General features: G+C 39.0%; 1 non-coding gene across 1 annotated transcript; it reads right to left on the minus strand.

The window, feature by feature from the left end:
- Window positions 1-1,237: 1,237 nt before the first annotated feature.
- Window positions 1,238-1,343, minus strand: LOC114913520 (small nucleolar RNA R71). Its single transcript, XR_003799488.1, has one exon. It is a non-coding gene; the product is annotated as a small nucleolar RNA R71 (small nucleolar RNA).
- Between the last annotated feature and the right edge of the window lie 9,620 nt (window positions 1,344-10,963).

Here is a 10,963-nt window from a genome sequence, read left to right on the forward strand (position 1 = left end):
AATTTTGGATGCCAAATCCTTGAGGGGCCCACCCCCTCTTATGTGTCATGGCATGGAGGAGAGAGAGTGGGGTTCACACTCCATCTTTTTTGGCTAGAGATCCCTTTGTGGGGTGCCAAGAGTTGGTGCCCCAACTACCTCACAAATATTATATGGTGCCTCTTATACATGCTTTAAGGGGCTGATTAATTACCATTTATATTTGATTTTATTTGGCATAAATCAGATTAAAAAAATAGATGATTCTTATGAGATAAAGATCTACCTTTTTAAGTTGATTGGATTCCTCATATGTGTCAGTATCTATTTAAAGAGAGGACTTTAGGGTTTCTTAGGTAGTTGAATTTTTGATTAAGAAAATCCTCTCTCCCTTCTCCATGCCTCCTCTCCTCCCTCTCTTCCTTTCCACACCCAAAAGTTTGGTGCCTCTCTTCCACATGTGCAAAAGCAGTGTTGGTGACTTGGAGATTGTAGATCGAGGAGAAGAAGAAGGCTACAGATCAAGGAGTTGATCTTGCAGTTAAGATCAAAGAGTTGATCAAAGTTTAAAAGCTAAGATTCTTCTTGGGAAGAAAAATCTTCTATGAGGAGAAAGAAATTCAATATCGATCCCGGTGGATACCCGTAGAGGCCGGACATGTGTGTGGCTTATCCTTTTATGAATCTGAGATCATCAAAAGTGATGAATTTCTATCTGTGCAAAGGTAATGAGATCTGATCTCATAATTATTTTTAAATTTTAGATTATTGATATGTATTTTCTCCTAGGCTTAGGTAGGTTTAGATCTGATTTTTACATATGGGGTTAAAGGGTGTAACTAGTTTTATTTCTGCTGCATATTTTTAAAATTTTGAAATCTACACATATTGCCTATCCAATTTTCTAACAAGTACTTCACTCCTTCATCATAATATACCTACTCCCTATGTATCCAAGTACCTCCTATAGAAGCAACTCAATATGAGATTAAGTCCCGCATCATTTAAATGCTACCATCTTTCTATAGACTTAGTAATGAGGACCTGTATAAATATCTGAATGAATTTTTTGAGATATGTTCTATCGTCAAAATTCAAAATCTCTCTGATGAGGCTTTTAGATTGAAATTATTTTCTTTTTCACTTAAAGACAAGGCCAAATATTGGCTACATTCATTAGATTTCATGACCATTTCAATCTGGGACCAATTACAAAGAGAATTTCTCAAAAAATATTTTTCAATTGGGAAAATAAACCAAATTAAAAAAGATATAACTAGTTTTTTCCAATTAGAGGGAAAAATGTTCCATGAAACTTGGGAGAGGCTCAAAGATCTCATCGACAAGTATCCTCACCATGCCATACCCAAATGGCAACTGGTCCGGTGCTTTTACGATGGATTGTCAGAAAGCATAGATAAATGGTTGATTCTTCCTATGGTGAGTCATTCATGCTCAAAAGCGAGCATGAGGTTATTCGAGATCCTAAGCAAAAATTCCTTACATTATATGTCTGCCACGTCTAGAGAAGCTCCTAGGTTAGGACCCAAAAGAGATGGAATGTATGAGGTAAGCCACTCCATAGACATCCACAGCAAAGTGGACGCACTATCCCAAAAACTCGACCAACTACTGCAAGTTGGTCATTCCTCTTCCCCATCAATACAGTTACAAGATGTTTGTGTAATCTGCTTGAGTCTTACTTACGCTATTAGTGATTGCCTAACAGCCCATCAATTTTTGAGCTTGTACAGGAGCAAGCCCTCCAAGCCCAAATCCATACTATTTCTAGACCAAGAAACGATCTGTGCTCCAACATGTATAATCTAGGCTGGAGAAATCACCCAAACTTCTCTTAAAAATCACAACCCTCCACAGACTTAATCACTAGGGGATGCAGCTCAAGAACACATCATACCCTTAGTATCAGGATGCCCCTCAACCTTCTCCTAACAACTATAGTTCTGATTTCGAGGAGAAGGTTCTACAAGCTTTAGCAAGAATAGAAACCCACTCCCAGACTCTTCAATCTTACATGCAATTGATAAAAAAGCTAGAGATCTAAATAGGTCAATTAGCTAATGGCATCAGTAGAGGGGAGGAAGGGAAACTACCTAGTCAATCCATAAACAATCCTAGGAGGCAGTATATGGCTGAAAGCTTGAATGTCCATGAAACCTTTCTCAAGCAAGCTAAATCTGTGATGATCCTTAGAAGTAGAAAGGTCTTAAAACAATCGAAAAGAGCCAATATGTTAGGAATCCAAACTTAGACCAAACTACCTGACAACAAGGAAGACCTTAAGGAGAGGGATGAACCATTTTCTCCAGTACCTACACTTAGAGTTTTATTTTCAAGTGCTCTAGAAACACCTCTACCTTCAGAAAAAATGGGGGTCAAGATGAATGAAATACTCGAATAGTTTAAACAAGTACATATCAACCTTCCTCTTTTAGATGCCATCAAGTAGATCTCGAATTATACTAAGTTCTTGAAGGATTTGTGCACCTAGAAATGCAAATGTAAAATACACATCCCGAAGAAAGTCCGCCTTATTGAGCAAGCTAGCTTAGTCTTCCAATATGCCATACCACTCAAATTTAAGGATCTTGGTGCCTCAATCATCTCTTGTGTCAGAGGGGGTCTGATTGTAAAGAAAGCTTTATTAGATCTAGAGGCGAGTGTCAACCTTCTTCCAAGCTTAGTTTATGAATTTTTTGATTTTGGAGAATTAAAATCCACATTGATTACCTTACAATTAGCTAATAGATCCATTAAGGTACCCCTTAGGATGATTAAGGATGTGTTGGTTAAGGTGGATGAGTTCTACTTCTCTGTAGATTTTCTTATTTTGGAGATGCAATCTGAAAGTGATCCTAGCCAAATCTCAATTATTTTAGGCTGACCCTTACAACAGTCAATGCTTGCATTAACTGTAGGACGGAGTCATGGACATATCATTTGGGAATAAAAAGGTAAGGTTAAATGTATTCAATGCTATCATGGGACCATAAAGTGATGAATTTAGGGAAGTAAATATACTAGAGGGACTTGTAGAAGAAGTCACCCCTACCATACCCTTACAAGACCTTCTGCAAGCCTATCTAGCTCATTTTGATATGGACAACTTCGACATAGATGGGTACATAAAAAAAATGAACACCCTGTTAGAGCCATATATTTCCGCTCTTCCATGGACCATGAAATATGAGCAAATGCCCCCTCCCTCTATCACACCTATAGCTCCTTCATTGGAGGCCTCACTTACATTAGAACGAAAGTCACTCCTAGTTATATTAAAAGATCCATTCCTAGAACCTAATGTAACCTCTGACCAGGGAGCCCAAATTGTAGGTATACAAAAAGAATATGAAGAAGCTATTAGAGGAACAATCACTCACCCAACAATAGACTACCCAATCAGAGCGCTGCCTCAAGAACCAAGTAATGTAGTCATTAAGCAAGTTAGTCCTGAAAATCCTACTGAGGATCCTTTATGCAAATTCTGAACTACCCTGGAATAGATGATGTAAAGAAGCTGAGTGATCTATTAGACCCACCATGGATAACAAAGTGTGAGCCATTTTTAGAGTCGTTTGGTACTATCCTAGCCCCTACACTAGAATTAACACCTACCCTACAACCCAAGCCACCTCCTGCTATCAATAATTAGAAAATATGTCATGTAGGTACACAAGAAGAATATCAAAGAAATTCAGTGTGGAACATTACTGATTGGACTTCGTCCAACCATCTGCCATGGCTAGGTGCACCCAACAATTTGATGGATCTATCATCTAAAACAATTTAAAAGATTCACTTAATCTAGCTGAAGATTTTAAACTGAGCACTTGTTGGGAAGCAACTCAATATTTTATTTTTTAAATTACTCAATTTTTATTTTATAAAAATTTAATAAAGATAACTAGCCAAGTTATGGGGAGCACATCAACAATATTCAATAAGAACTTGATGGAGTATAAGGAAGAACCTGCAAACATCAACAAATCAGGTGGTATCCCTCCTTGGTGAATATTTTTATTTTTCTCTTCTTCCATTAAGGACAATAAAAATTAAGTTGGGGGAGGGGAAGAATAATAAACTTTAGTGAGTTCTCAAGTATAATATGAAATAATTAGCTTTATGTATCCAAACTTTATTTTGATTAAGAAGTTAATTAGACATCCTAATCAATGAGTGATGAATGGTCTAGATAATTTGGGAGATACTAAGAAATAAATTATTAAAAAAATCTAATAAATGATAGAATTTAAATCAGACTAAATTTTAAGAGTAATTCCAGAATCCTCTTCTTATCGATCTCAATGAAGAATCTGCTTCATGGGGGAAGCATGAAAAGATCGAGGTATATAAAAATTATCCTTACAATTTAACTTAAAAAAATAATAAATAAATAAATAATAATAATAATCATAATAATAAATTTTAGTATTATCTCATCTAGTAATTGGGCCCCTTCACCTAAGTAAGTATTGTGGTTTGCATCAAAAAGTGGGGATGCAAGTGAAAGAGTTAATGCCCTGCAAGCCAATCTTATAGCATATATAAAAGGATTAATTTGCTTTATCTTCTATACTCATGTAATTGACATATTTTTTTATGAATAAAATTGAGGCATTTTGTTTTATCATATACTGTGCATTGATTAAAATTATGATGAATCCCATAGGTTAGGACAATGATTTTAGGATGATGATTAAATCATATCAGTGAGATCTAAAATCATAAAATTTTAATTTAAAATATTTTCAATCATGGGATCATTGAGTCAGGGATCAATAATACTGGATAGACTGACATATCATATGTATGCTCGATGGAGAGAGTGATTGATCTCATAATTATTTATGTGGAGATACTAATACAAAAATATGGGTGCTCATAGGAGGATGAGTTTACTGAAGCGATCCATCATGAGAATTACATCTTATGAAAGTCTTACTTACATGTTAAAACATGATTCTCTAGTGGGAGTAGTGCATGTGGTTCTTTGACCTGAAGCTATCATAGTACTTTGTATATGTAGATCTATGTTTTAATCATTTTCTATCATGACTTTCTAAGACATGTGTGGGGTGTTCTAAATATAATGAAATATATATGAAGATAGTGAGTAAATAAGGAATCAATCACTCTCGGTAAGGGGAGATGTCATCCTAAGCAATCTCATCTATCGATGACTCAAAAAGTCTTTGATCAAAGTATGATAAAAATTAAAAATAATTTTTAATATTTCATAGATTGAATCATTATTGGTGAATTGGGATTCATTCAAATAAGTGTTAGGATTTGATATTTTTTTTTATATCTATTACTTATTCAGGATGAAAGATGATCAAAGGATTGAATTGCATGGTAACTTGCTACTGGAGGATATTTTTGATATTTCGATCAGAATAATCCACATCTTTCAGATAGGCATAACACATTGCTAGACATCAATCATATCTTATAGATTTTTATTAATTAAAGAGATTAATTCATGAGTCAGTTAGAGAAGGTTCTAATTTGACAATTTGGATCTACATGGATTTGACCTAAATCGATTAGATCGAGTCTAATCAAATCAGATCAACATGTATCTGAATCTATTACTAGCTAGGTGTGAAGATCAATGGGTCACACACATTAAAAAATTGATCAAGGGTTTTATTTGAATCAATTTATGGATCATTGGATCCTAATTGGGTGGCTAATTCATAAGCTAGCACTTGTTGGCTAACTCTAACTCCTATTTTGGTCAATATGGGTTCGAACCTGATTTAGATTATGAATCAAATTAATTAAGAATTAATTTTGGTTCATCTCTGATGTGGGTAGGCATCAGATGGTGTCACTTAGCCCAAGGAGGTGTCAAAATAAATAGTCTAAAGAGATATGGACTCTTACCTAACTTGGCATAGAAATTTTGGTTCAGTGATTTCTTTTTGGCGTGGAGGAACATGGAGAGTCCTTCTTAATTGGATTTAAGACCCATGTGGCACCTCATCAAACCCTCTATCATCCTAGCACAGGTTTGAAAGTGTTTGATGGGCCTGATATGGCATGGAAGAGGAAGGAAAGCAGCACGCATGCGTGAAGATGTCCCAAAGAGGCACTTGCATCTATCTATTATTAATGGAAAAATAAAAGTGCTTCTTAGGGGTTTCTTTTAGTGATTTAAATTAGAGAAAGCCCTCCTACCATGTGGAAAAATATGTTATTTTTTTTATTTAAATTGGGATACCGAAAGACTTCTTATTGTGGGTGCACACGGGAGATAAGCTGTGAAGCAGTGTTTCATTTCAAGAGATCTTATCTCATAAGTCTTTTGGTTATGATGAAACTTATCATATGGTGGTTGTAATTCATTAGAAGGTGCTTCACACCCCCCCTCTTCATATATAAATAGGTGTCGGCAGATTTGAGGAGGGTATTAAATTCTTACATACTCTCTTTTCTTGGTTATGACAAGATTCCTCTTCTCCTCTCTCTTACACCCCTAGTTCTCTTAAGACAAGCCTATGTTGCCTATTCTAAGCCTAATTAGATTTAGGATAAGGCTCAAGAGGGTCTTAAGAGGTCTAACCAAGTTATCAAGAGGTCAAGAAGTGGTCCAAGTCAGGTTTAAAAAGCAATTCAACCAAACTGATCGAGTCAGGGTCAACTTGGGTCCGACGATCGGGTTTAGAAGGAGCATCTCTTTGAGTCAATTCTTGTGTGGATCACCATTGGAGGGTATACACTTGTGTACCTTATGGAGATATTGAAAATAGTGATTGAGGTATTTATAAAATTAAATGCTTCATTTTATCATAGTTTGATAATTTGGTTGAACGCATCAAATGGGATCCTAGGTTTTAGGGTTTCGGGTATTGTAGGATTTCATAAATATTTTAAAATCCAACCTTCCGCTGCATGATCGGAACCCAACAGTGGTATCAGAGCCTCCTTTGGTTGGTTCAATCAAATTATATTGTTGGCTCGATGATCTAGGGTTTTAATATATATTCATGTATTATGCAAATTACACCCTGAATTTGAAATGCTATGTCAAGTACAATGTTTTATATGTTTTAATACTATGAATTGTTGTGACAATTATATCATTATCACATATGAATTTGTATATGTTAGTCATCATTCTATAAGGTTGCCCTGGCATAGTGGTGGATGTCCGCTATGTGGTATATGGTTGTCCTAGAGTGATGATATAACATACAGCTTGTTTATATGTCATGAGTTATTTATCATATGAACATTATGACATGCTTAACATGCTATGCATCGTATGAATGCTATGATTATAGTATAAATGCTATATGATTGGAATGTGCATGAGCCCAAAAAATTCTCATAAAAATCATATTAAGTTGTAGTGATAACAACTATGGGTTAACCAATTCTTGATCAATTGATCAATTGGTGTCTAAAAAAGTGTGAAAGATGATTCTTTAATTGATTTCGTTGACTGATCTGATCAATTTATTGGTATCTAAGGAAAGCAACGGTGGGACTCCCACCTACTTACTTGTCCAATATAGTTAAACGATTGAGAAATTGAATAACCCTAATGTTGGGTTCACTACATGAAAGCCTTCCTTCAAGCTATGACAATTTTATGTCAAGAACCTTAGTAAGTTTGTTGTGTAACCACAAGACTATACTATAGAGACTGATATAAAATATGTCTTGATGCATTTAAATGGTTATGACATACCTAAATATGTTGCTTTGTTGTGCAACCACAAGGGCAATATTATTCTACTATGGCCGTAAAGAAATAAAGGGTCAAACTTAACTAGACACTATAGTTTATTGTGCAACCACAAGGCTATGAGTGTGCTAGAGGCAAGTATTATGTTGAGAATTGCATAGATGCAATTGGAAAGGGTGTTTTCCTACTCTTGAACTTGTGAATGTTTGTTGTGTAATCACAAAATATTTATGGGAAATAGGGATCTCAACCCCCTATAGAAACCAAGTTAATATTTCTCACTTATCATATACGAGGGTTATGGTAGATATGATAAAATAATAGGAGACACAATTAGATTTAAGTCCTCTTCTAATTGTGCTTATTATTATGAGTGTTTGCTTATACATTGTTCTTTATTTAATATAGAATACTTCTACATAAGTGGCATTTTTATTAACATTGCATAGTATATTGGACACAAATAAATTGACCGATCCCAACTTTATGGATTGATTGAGGAACTTGAGAATTGTGCTTACTCAGAAAAAAATATCCTATATCCTCGACACTTCTGATCCAGGGCTGATTGGAGAAGATACTATGGAAGAGGAAAAGGCCACATACAAGATGTGGCAGAATGATAGTACAATTGTTAGATATATTATGTTGGCCTCAATGAGCAATGAACTGCAGAGACAACATGATGGCATGGACCCTCAGTCTATACTTCTCAACTTAAAAGAGTTGTATGGAGAGGAAAGTAGAATAGCTCGATATGAAATATCGAAACAGTTGTTCTATGTAGGAATGAGTGAAGGCTCATCTGTACAAACTCATATTTTAAAAATGATTGACTTAATCACTCAATTAGGTTAATTAGGATTTGTTATAGATGGAGAACTCTCTCAGGACTTGATCCTGCAATCACTCTCCGAATCCTTCTCACAGTTTGTTATCAATTATCATATGAACAAACAGAATATCACTTTATCAGAGCTGTTAAATATGTTAAAAATAGCTGAGAGTTACTTCAAGAGTGTCAAAGCTAATCTTCTTCTAGTGGATAAAAAGAAAAAGATGGCAAAGGGTAGGGATTCAAAGAAAAATAAAAAGCTGAACCCTAAAGGTAGCAACTTCAAGAGGAAGAAGGCGAAGAAGGTCTTCAAAGATGGTACCTACTTTAACTGTGGCAAGCAGAGACACTGGTGTTGTGTTTCGATCATGCAGTGAAAAGTAATTTTTAAAATTTTAAAAATAAATAAATCAATAACTTTATCAAATAAAACTATCGAGCCGGAATCCAAACTCTAGAATCACCTTGCTGATATCGATAAAACAAAAATAAGCATGCAAAAGAGAGAATTTTTACTGGTGTTGGGTGTAAAACCCCCCTAGCCGAAGTTCGTGTCAGGAGTGACCCCTCGGGGATTCTACCGGCGTACGACCTACGGCGGCAGGGAGACTTCGTCCGGACTCCTACGGGAGCCGGACTTCGTCTCTGACTCCAACTACAGGAAGGCTTCGTCCGGACTCTTACGGGAGCCGGACTCCGTCTCCAACTTCGACTACAGGAAGACTTCGTCCGAGCTCCTACGGGAGCCGGACTCCGTCCCCGACTTCAGCAACAGGAAGGCTTCGTCCGGACTCCTATGGGAGCCGGACTCCGTCCCCGATTTCAGCAGCAGGAAGACTTCGTCCGGACTCCTATGGGAGCAGGACTTCATCTCCGACTTCAGCAACAGGAAGGCTTCGTCCGGACTCCTACAGGAGCCAGACTCCGTCCCCGACTTCAGCAGCAGGAAGACTTCGTCCGGACTCCTATGGGAGCCGGACTTCATCTCTGACTCCAACTACAGGAAGGCTTCGTCCGGACTCCTACGGGAGCCGGACTCCATCCCCGACTTCAACAGCAGGAAGACTTCGTTCGGACTCCTACGGGAGCCGGACTTCGTCTCCGACTCCAACTACAGGAAGGCTTCATCCGGACTCCTATGAGAGCCGGACTCCGTCCCCGACTTCAGCAGCAGGAAGACTTCATCCGGACTCCTACGGGAGCCGGACTTCATCTCCGACTCCAACTACAGGAAGACTTCGTCCGGACTCCTACGGGAGCCGGACTCCGTCCCCGACTTCAGCAGCAGGAAGACTTCATCCGGACTCCTACGGGAGTCGGACTCCATCCCCGACTTCAGCAGTAGGAAGACTTCGTTCGAACTCCTACAGGAGCCGGACTTCATCTCCGACTCTAACTACAGGTAGACTTCATCCGGACTCCTACGGGAGTCAGACTCCGCCTACAACTTCAATCACAGGTAGGCTTCGTCCGGACTCCTACGGGAGCCGGACTCTGTCTCCAACTTTGACTGTAGGAAGACTTCGTCCGAGCTCCTACGGGAGCTAGACTTCGCCTCCGACTCCAGCTACAGGTAGGCTTTGTCCGGGCTCCCACGGGAGCCGGACTTTTGCCCTGAACTCCTGCTGAAGGTCTCGGTCGAGATTTCTCGACAAATGATCCCCATCCGGGCTTCTGCAGAAATCAGACTACAACCGAACTTCGACCGACAAGTCTGGACCCTCTGGCAGGCCACAGTAACGGCCACGACTCTGCTCCACTCCCTGCGGTGGATCCTACGTGGCTCCATCACTCCCTGGCAGGCTGCAGTAACGGCCACGACTCTGCTCCACTCCCTGCGGCGGATCCTATGCGGCTCCATCACTCCCTGGTAGGCCGCAGTAACGGTCACGATTCTGCTCCACTTCCTGTGATGGATCCTGTGCAGTTCCACCACTCCCTGGCGAGTCGCGACAACGGACGTCGCTCCACTTCCCGCAACTGATTCTACGTGGCGAGCCATGGTGACAGTCACGACTCCACCCCATTACTCTTCATGATAAATTCTTTCTGGCCCCGTACGGCCCACGACGAGGCGATCATAAATAGTCGCTATCAATCCTTTGCTCCCTCCGTCTATAAAAGGGGGACCCCAGATACGTTATTCTCTAAGCTCTATTTTCTACCCTAAAACTCTGCTAAAATTTCCATTCGAGCGCTCCATTCTTGTTGAGGCAGAGAACTGACTTGAGCGTCGGAGGGTCTTGCCGGAGCAACCCCACCTCCAGTTTAGACTTCTTTTGCAGGTCCCTACGGCGACCGTGACTCCCTCGACTCCAGCTTCCCCGATGCAGGCAGATTTTTGTACCAACAGGATTGGTGCTAAAAGAAGGGGTTGTATCTTTGCAGTACCCTTGTTCTTAAAGGAGCACTCAACGGGACGGCCTCCGATC

This window comes from Elaeis guineensis, chromosome 10 (genome assembly GCF_000442705.2).
Source record: "Elaeis guineensis isolate ETL-2024a chromosome 10, EG11, whole genome shotgun sequence".
NCBI classification, from domain to species: Eukaryota; Viridiplantae; Streptophyta; class Magnoliopsida; order Arecales; family Arecaceae; genus Elaeis; species Elaeis guineensis.